Source organism: Fundulus heteroclitus, chromosome 13 (genome assembly GCF_011125445.2).
Source record: "Fundulus heteroclitus isolate FHET01 chromosome 13, MU-UCD_Fhet_4.1, whole genome shotgun sequence".
Lineage (NCBI taxonomy): Eukaryota > Metazoa > Chordata > Actinopteri > Cyprinodontiformes > Fundulidae > Fundulus > Fundulus heteroclitus.
Genome location: NC_046373.1, coordinates 34,188,649 through 34,198,214, shown reverse-complemented (window position 1 = coordinate 34,198,214; position 9,566 = coordinate 34,188,649).

Below are 9,566 nucleotides of genomic sequence, written 5' to 3'. Positions count from 1 at the left end.
GGGATGGGCTAAGCCCTGAGTGGCAGCTATTCATGTGCAAGTGTGTGCAGGCACATGCTGGAACGTGTGTGCCTGTGCTCTGCCCATCCAATGTATGCAAACAAGAGATTGGAGAACAGCACAGAGAGATGATGTGTGACATTTACCTATAGATCATCTAAAAACATACCTTTAGTTCTTCACAATACTATGTTTTAGTTCTTTCTATCTAAAATAATGAAATGTTGCTTATTTCGCCTTTAAGGTGTGATAAAGTTATTTTTTGTCACCTGAGTAAACATGGGACAGGAATACCGCTAATGTTACCAGAAATGAATTTGAACAGGAAAATGAAAACAAGGGTGTGTAATCTTTTCCATTTGTGTGTAACTGGTGCACATTAAAATGACTGTTACTGGTCTACATTCATGCTATATCTGAGGAATCATGAGAAGAGGAATCATGCCTGTGTTGGACATTCAGGAGGAGGAGAACTGTAAGCAACGTGAGTGGCACCACAGTACATGGATGGAACACCTTCATGAGGAAACTGCCAGCCACAAAGAGGAACAAGCTACTACAAGAGAGTTGGCCAGCCTCCAAAGAGAAGAATTGAGAAAACCATCACAGTTCTTAAGGGGCTTCCTTGAAGTGATGGGGGATATGGTTTAAGCCTTTCATCAGCAACGGGAGTGAACTTCATTTACTAAAAAATGTTAGGTTCCTTGGTCTTTATGATTTTATTCACCAATGTTCTACAACAAACCTTAGGCCAGAAACATAATAGTTGGATTTATATCAAGGTTAAATTAAATACATTTTGTCATGGTTTTGGTATATTTGGCCCACATGCAGAACACACTCGGGAGACCAAAGCAGTTTAAAGCGTTTATTAGACACATGGATGTACTAAGAGAGCAAGAGGGCAGAGTACGCTGAGGATGTGTCAGGGAGAGACCCGTGGCCCGGGGCTCACTCAATCTAAGGACGAGAGAAGAGAGATTAGGCAGGGGTCAGTGTGCAGGGGGAGCTGACCGCAGCAAACAGGAACTAGGCCGGGGGGAGTGGAGCGGAGAGATGGACTTAGCGGGTGGTTCTCCGAGAAGATAGGAGGTGACAGAACGGCAGATGGGCAGGGAGGTGGAGTTCGAGGGGGGTCCGAGCAAAGCAGGTGGAAGCAGCTGTCCGTGGACAGCAGGAGGAACCAGGGAGGTCCGGTGAGGTCCTCAGCCTGGCTTGGTAACATCAAGAGAGCATGAGGGAGCACCTGGAGTGGGATCCAGAGCAGTGAGAGCCAGAAGAGTTGACTTGGGAGGTCTGAGCTTGAGAGAGTGCTTGGGACGGGATCCAGAGCGCAGGGAACCTGAAGACTTGACTCGAGACGTCAGAACACTAGAGAACGCTTGGAGTGGGATCCAGAGCATGAGGCAACCTGAGAGAGACAGGAAACAAGGATTAACGCAGGTAACGTGAGAGCTGTCACAAGACAGTGGCCAACTGAGGTGTACCACACTAGGTTAACACTCTGATGTCCTCCTGCTGTCAGACCGCCGCTTAAACGCTCCCGAGTTGCGCTGCCAAATGAGCCGCAGGTGTGTGCCATGCCCACATGCCAAACTGCAGTCACCTGTGGAGAGAGGGAGAGAGAGAGCAGACAGGGCTGGGCTGGCAGAAATCTGCTCGGTGCAACCCGCTGAGTCCTGTCACAATTTACCTTTTGTATTACTTGTTAAGGGATCTTAGAGGGAGTTGAATATTTTTTATGCTGGACTATAGTGATTGACCCAAAAACTTAAATTAATGTTTGTTCCTTTTACTAGGACTTCATTGTAAAATGTACTTTTTTGTCAAATTTTACTGAGTTAAACAATGTTTTTTAAGATAAAAGTATCATACCCTCAGCACATCTTTTGATCACACTAAAAGCAAAACTTAAGGATTTAGGTTTTGTTTGTTTTGCCTTTAGACTTTTCTTCAGCCTGTCACCTCTCAACCACCAGGCACTATCCTGTCAGCTCTGCCCCGTTATATTAGCACACATCAACTCCACCTGCTGCCAGTAATTAGATTCTACTTTTGTCACCTGTTCACCAGCCCACCTATACCCGCCTCAGCAAACTCATTCAATCAATACTCATATGCCAAAACTGGTTTTGTTTGGCTGCCTCACCCATTACTACTCATATTCACAATAAACCTTTTTTAACGTATCTCTGTGTCCGGCTGAATATCGGGTTCACCAGCTAAAATCATTACAGTACACTCAAAAAGCCAAAACATGAACCCGACGCCAGCACAGCGTTTACGATCAGGAGGAGCCATAATTTGTGACGGCAGTTCCATCGCTCAGCGCTCACAGCCATGTCAATTACTCACTTGAGGACTCCAGCACCTGCACCTCGCAGCCTTTTGTTCCGGATCCAGATTTTTTCCTGTAGGTCAAGGAGGATCTACGTAAAGTCAGGAGACAGAGACATTTTCTGATTCTCGCTCGTTTTCTTCTTCCGGATCCGTTGCAATTCTCTCCTTTGTTGCCTTCAATTTCTCTCTCATTCTCTTCCTCTCCTCCTTCATCACTAACTTTCCCCTGAGATGCCTTGCCTGCCTAATAGTTTCCATGATTTCAGCCAATTGAGCATATTTGCAAAAATGATTGAAGCAGAGACCACCAGCCATGTGCGCTTATACAGCACAATGCGTATATTTCATCTTAAAATGAAGCGTAGAAAAAGATTTATTTTAAATAAATACATTTCCGTGTGAATATGACACCCAAGCACCAGACCGAGGTTTTGCTGCTAACACTTTATTTTAGGACGAACAGAACAGCTATCACCCTGCCAGTCCCCCGAACCACCACTTCTCCCCCTGGAAGCCACACATTTCTCCCGGTATGACCCCTAAAATAACTTAACTTAAAGAAACAGTAAGTGTGCAACAGCACTTAGCAATTAAGTCTAATACGGATCATTACAATACATTTTATTTATTGATTAAATTTACAGTTTATGATTTTAATCTTTACAAAGGAAAGGTTTATTTACACATCTTTATGGTGTGGGAGAAAAACACAGTCAAACACCGCCATTACAGTTTTCAGCTCGCGCACCCCCTAGTGGCAGCTCGCGCACCACAGGGCCCTACAGGACGCATCCCATAGTCCCCCACCCCCACTAAGTGATTAGAATCAGAATCAAGTTTAATCGCCAAGTAGGTTCTGAAATAATCCATGACTGGGGTGCGAGGGATCAGCCACAATCTTCCCTGCACGCCTCAGAGTCCTGGAGGCGTAGAGGTCCTGGAGAGATGGAAGATTGCAGCCAATCACCTTCTCTGCAGACCGGATGACACGCTGCAGTCTGCCCTTGTCCATAGCGGAGGCACCAGCTTACCAGATGGTGATGGAGGAGGTGAGGATGGACTCAATGATGGAGGAGTAGAACTGCACCATCATTGTCCTTGGCAGGTTGAATTTCTTCAGCTGCCGCAGGAAGTACATCCTCTGCTGGGCTTTTTTGGTGAGGGAGTTGATGTTCAGCTCCCACTTTAGGTCCTGGGAGATGACAGTTCCCAGGAAGCGGAAAGACTCCACGGTGTTAATGGTGGAGTCACAGAGTGTGATGTGGGTAGCTGGGGCTGAGTTCTTCCTGAAGTCCACAACCATCTCCACTGTTTTTACAGCGTTGAGCTCCAGATTGTTCTCCCTGCACCAGGTCACCAGATGGTCAGCCTCCCACCTGTAGGCGGACTCGTCACCATCAGAGATAAGTCCGATGAGAGTGGTGTCGTCTGAACTTCAGGAGCTTGACAGACTGATGACTGGAGGTGCAGCTGTTGGTGTACAGGGAGAAGAGCAGAGGAGAAAGAACATAGCCCTGGGGGGGAACCAGTGCTGATGAGCTGTGAGTCAGTCATGTTTTCCCAGCTTCACGTGCTGCTTCCTGTCAGACAGGAAGTCTGTGATCCACCTGCAGGTGGAGTTGGGCACATTCAGCTGGGAGAGCTTCTCTTGAAGCAGAGCTGGGATGATGGTGTTGAAGGCAGAGCTGAAATCCACAAACAGGATCCAGGCGTAGGTTCCTGCAGAATACAGGTGCTGGAGGATGTGGTGAAGGGCCAGGTTGACAGCGTCGTCTGCAGACCTGTTGGCTCTATAGGCAAACTGTAGGGGGTCCAGGAGGGGATTGGTGATTTCTTTTAGGTGTGAAAGCACAAGGCGCTCAAAGGACTTCATAACCACAGAGGTCAGAGCGACGGGTCTAAAGTCATTAAGTCCTGTGGTCCTTGGCTTCTTGGGAACAGGGATGATAGTGGAGGATTTGAAGCAGGCTGGCATGTGACATGTTGCCAGTGAGGTGTTAAAAATGTCTGTGAACACTGGAGACAGCTGATCAGCACAGTGCTTTAGGGTGGATGGAGACACGGGGTCTGGTCCAGCGGCTTTCCTCGGGTTCTGTCTTCTGAATAGTTTAACGTCTCTCTCGTGATTGGAAAGAGTTTTCACTGAGGTGGAGGTGGAGGTGATCTGTTGGGTGGTGTCGTGGGGGGTGGCCGAGGTGTCGATGGAGCCGTTCAAAGAAACCCAGAGTGCTCGATCTAATGCCGATTCAGATGCTGTCTCAAGACTAATATGATCCAACAAAAGATCTCTGTACTGATTGATACTGAGAATTTTTTTGCTTTTCCAATTCATGAGGATAGCTTTCTTCGCGATACATAAGGCAGTGAAAGCAAGGGCATAGGTTTGATTTGAACTTTGGTAGGGACTAACGTCATTGGTCCGACGCAATATGCATGCTCCTATATTTTGATGCTTGATTTGAGCATCAGGACGCGTTTTGTTTGTCTAAAGAGAAAAGGCAGCATTATTTGTTACATTTATACAAATTTTATGAGCACGACACACTACTGTAGATGTTGTTTGTTAATTTTTAATGCATCACCGGATTTGATGAATGTCGAAATGGGACTTTTTTCCCCACTTTGAAAACGTTTGCATTTGAACTTATCAGCAACAGAGACAGATGGTAAATACATGTCTATTAAACCAAATATAGTCAAAATATGTCTGTTGTCTAGATTTATCCACTATTTTCTTTTGAAGATATAGAAATGTGCAGAGATAAACCCCACCCTTATTTTTTTTAATCTAAGATAACACAGCAAAATTATACATTCAAGGGACTACAAATAATTTTTTTGTATTTACTCTGCACTGGAAGTAAAAGTGTAACTGATACTAACAGCATTTCAAATATTAAATTCATGTAATTTATCTTAACATTCCAACACATTTCTTACATCATATATCTGAAGTGTAGACAACAGCTTCTCCTTACCTACATCCTCTCAGACAACTAATTATTTCCCTAACAATAGCGAGTTGTCAGTGTTTAAATGTGCAGTGAATCTTAATACAAAAACGGCATTGGAGGACACAAAACTGTCTTTTGTGTAAGATTGGCGACACCAAAACATGAGTGGTTGTCGATTTCATCATTGAAATGAGAACATATTAATATACTATTGGCATATACTGGTACGGCTATTAAAGAATAGCAGATTAAACTTAAACTTTAATACAGGCCTTTAAACTTTCGTAAAGGCCTAAATTAAACACATTTTGCGACCACATCAGCAGATTAAATAATTGCTTACTTTTTGGTGTACCACATTATCCTTGTAATGATGAAATATGTTGTGGGCTAAGCCCCTGATGATGAGAATGTCTAACTCTGCCCCTGGTTTGTACTAATTTATTAATGGACAGTGTGGAAATCTTTGTACAATAAAACCAATGTAAATAGTGTTCCTCTGTTTTATTTGTTTTTATCCTAATTCTAGAAGTAGAAATAGTGAAATAAATAGCACTATCATTTTGTGGAATCCTAATTACGCTATTATAAATAAGCAAAAGTCTAAACTAAAAATAGCAGTTGTTTAGGCGGCATCTAGTGATGTTATGCTGCTTATCATGTAAAAACACCTGCTATTTATGCCTGAACTGCCTCAAAGGGTCGACAATAAATGAAAGCACAATAGCAACAAAATATTGGTAAAAGGGAAACCCTCAAAAAAAATTTCAGACGGCTGTGGCTAAGAATCTGAATTTTTAATAGCCTTCAGTCTTTGTTTTTCTGTCTTTCCAGCAGTCTTCAGAACACCTGCCTGGCACAGAATATTTTGTTTTATAAAAGAGATTAGGTTTTTGTTGATAAAATGTATTATACTTCAGAATTAAATGCTATTTTGAGATGCTAACATTGGTTACTTACATTTCTCATGTTCAACAATTCAAAACACTCCTGCTTCTGTTCAGAACTGCGCTCAGCAGCTTTCACCTATTTTAGTGCAGTTAATATTTGGTTTCTTAACTAGGACTAGTTTAATACCGCAGTATCCCAGTACGAATCAAAACTTAAATCTCGCCCTTCAAGCATGCACGCACACGCATGCACACACGCACTAGAAAACAGCCAATCAGGAAGAGGAAAGGCGGAATGTAAGGCAGTACAACCAATGAGAGTAGAGTTAAACAGCACAGAGCACAGTCCCGTGTGCTGCACATTTAAAGGGAAAGGAAAACCTGGCAGGCAGTCAGATGGAGCAGCAGCCGCCAGGCAGCGGAGCTGCGAGAGGAGAGGAAACGATGCAGCAGCAATGTTGTGTTGTAAATTACAATAAATATTACAATGTTATTCACAGCAAATTATTGGTAGGGACAATTAGGTCGGTCCAAAATTTTGGCAGGGACATGTCACTGTGGTCCCTATGAAAACCTATGCCCATGAGTGAAAGCCATGCAAACTGATTTTTTTTCAAAGTGCTTTTATCAAAGTTACTCAGCAAGCAAACTGAGGGGGAAGGTGACATTTTACAACTCAGGCACTTTGACGAGTCCTTACATATCTGGGCCCAGACGCTCTAAACAGGTGTACATAACCATAGTGCATAAATATAACTGTCATGATTACTGCTTGTGCACTCTGAACAGATATTAGATTGTCCAAAACCCATCCTGATTAATCTGTGATCGTATAGTGTACTCTGTGAAAGACTTTGTATTGTATTAGTTGTAAATCTGGGTGTCTCGTCATTTTGAAAGTTCTTAGACATATCTGAGCCCAGATGTTTTGTACAGCTGACTGATAAATTCTCTACCCATTTCATAATAGGAAGAGATATTGAATCATCTAGTTTTGTCAGGAACCAGAGACAGAGGACCCAGTATTCAGCAAGACAAGCGAGCGGTGATTAAAGACGATTTATTATAAACTGAAAATGGGACAGAAACAGGATCACAGGGTCGAGCTAGGTGATCAGATATGCGGGAAAGTCCAGAGCAGAATTCAGGAGCAGAGTCAGAGCATCAAACAGTCCATAAACCAGCAGGCAATCCAAAATCCGACAGGGGCAAGGCAAGCTCAGGAAAACAGAAGACAGACAATGGATCAGATAACGGGCAGGCAGACAGAAAAAAACACTAGATAGAACTCACTGGAGGTTTGTAATGATCTCGCAGATTGTAGCAGGATGAGGGATTAGACTGTCGTGAGACAGGTTAGTTTTACCCTACTGATAATGTGTTGTTGCAATAGTAAAATGGTAAATAAGGAGGTGAACAGGTGAACAGAGCAGAGTGCTAATTACCAGTGACAGGTGGAAATAATCAAAGGGAAGGTGGTAACTGCAATGAACCAAACTAGTTGGTTAGTGACTGGATGTTGACAGGTGAGCAGATCTGACTGACTGGTAACTGGTGATCGGGGAGTGACAGGCAACAGATTGAGTGGTGAAGTGAGCTGGCAGATTGCTGGGAGAAAACAGAACTGAACTGGAAACAGAGTTGTGAACTGATCTAAAGCAAAGAACAAACAAACCAAAACTAAACCCAAATCGTGACAAGTTTAGACAGTGTCCTGTATAATTTAGACAGTAGTTTAGGGGGTTTAGATCCAGGAACTCTATTATATTTATTGGAATTTGTAAACCACCTTTAATATGCTTAAATGTATTTTTTTATTATAGATTTAATTTGTTGATATACTAAGAATTTATTTTTAATAATTCCATATAGTACATTTGATCTATCAACTGTGATAATCGCAATTCCTTCAAATATATGTTCCAGGTATTCAGTACCTTTATTCTTCCAGTATGGAAAGTTTATGATATAATTTTTTGTAGGATGTCAGGATTATTCCAGATGGGTCTATGACTGCTTGGGATAAGTGATGACTCTGTCATTTTAAGGAACTCCCACCATGCTGTCAGAGAGCTGATATTGATATAACATGTATGCCGTTTTATATTTAAGCTAATAGACGGCTAATCAGAAATCTTGATATTATTACATATTTTCTGTTCTGTGTCTAGCCAGGGCTCATCTAAGGGGTTATGTTTTATCCATTTTGAGATGTATTGTAGCCTATTTGCTAGGAGGTAGTGATGGCAGATCTAGTCCCCCCTCTATCTTTAGACTTATGTAGTGTCTTTAAGCTGATACGGGGTGGGGGGGGGGGATCTTTCCAAAGACATTTAGAGATGGAGTCCAGACATTTAAACCAGTTGAATGATGGTTTATTGAGGATAATTCAGAATAAGTAATTAATTCTAGGTAAAAACATAATTTTAATTGAAGCAACCCCACCCATAAGTGAAATTGGTAGCGATTTCCATATGTCAAGATCCTTTTCTATATTTTTAAAAGAGGGATGTGGTTAAGTTTTGGTTCATCTGCCAATTTAGAAGACACAGTAATACCAAAATATTTAATACTCCCTGATTGCAGTTGTAAATCTAGGGGGTTCTGTAAAGAGCAGTTGATTAGCAGTACTGTAGATTTAGGTCAATTTATAGAGACTTTTGAGAAAGATTCTAATAATCTAATTACTTGAGAGAGGTGTTTGAATGCTGGAGATAGAGTAATACATCATCTGCATAAAGACAAAGTTTATGTTCTATTTTCATGCTTTTTATACCTTTAACAACATTAGTTTTGTGTAATTGTTGCTGCTAGTGGTTCAATAAAAATGGCAAAACCAGAGGGGGGAAAGCGGGCATCCTTGCCTAGATCCCCTCTGGAGACAAAAGCTGGAAGATGTTTGATTATTTGTCCTGACACATGCTGTTGGAAAGCTGTATAAAATTTTTAACCAATTTATTAAAAAAAAGTTCCAGAACTAAATTTGTTAATAAAAAATTCCAATTAACTTCATCAAATCCTTTTGCTGCATCTAAAGACAATATATTGGATTCAATATTTTTACTATAGGAGTAATGTATTAAATTAAGTAATCTGCGTGTATTAGTGGATGACTACCTTCCTTTAATGAAACCAGTTCGATCAGGGTGTATTATGAGAGGAGGGACTTTAACAAATCATTTTGGAAGAGCTTTACAGGTCATTTTAATATCCACATTAATAAGGGATATGGGACGATAGCTGGTAGGAAACACAGGATCTTTGCCTGGCTTAAGCAGGAGTCTACTGGTCGCAGAATTCATATTTGTTGGAAAACTGCCATTTTCCTGAGTTTCCTGCAACATTCTTTGGAATGTTGGTGCCAGAATATTCTAGAATTCTT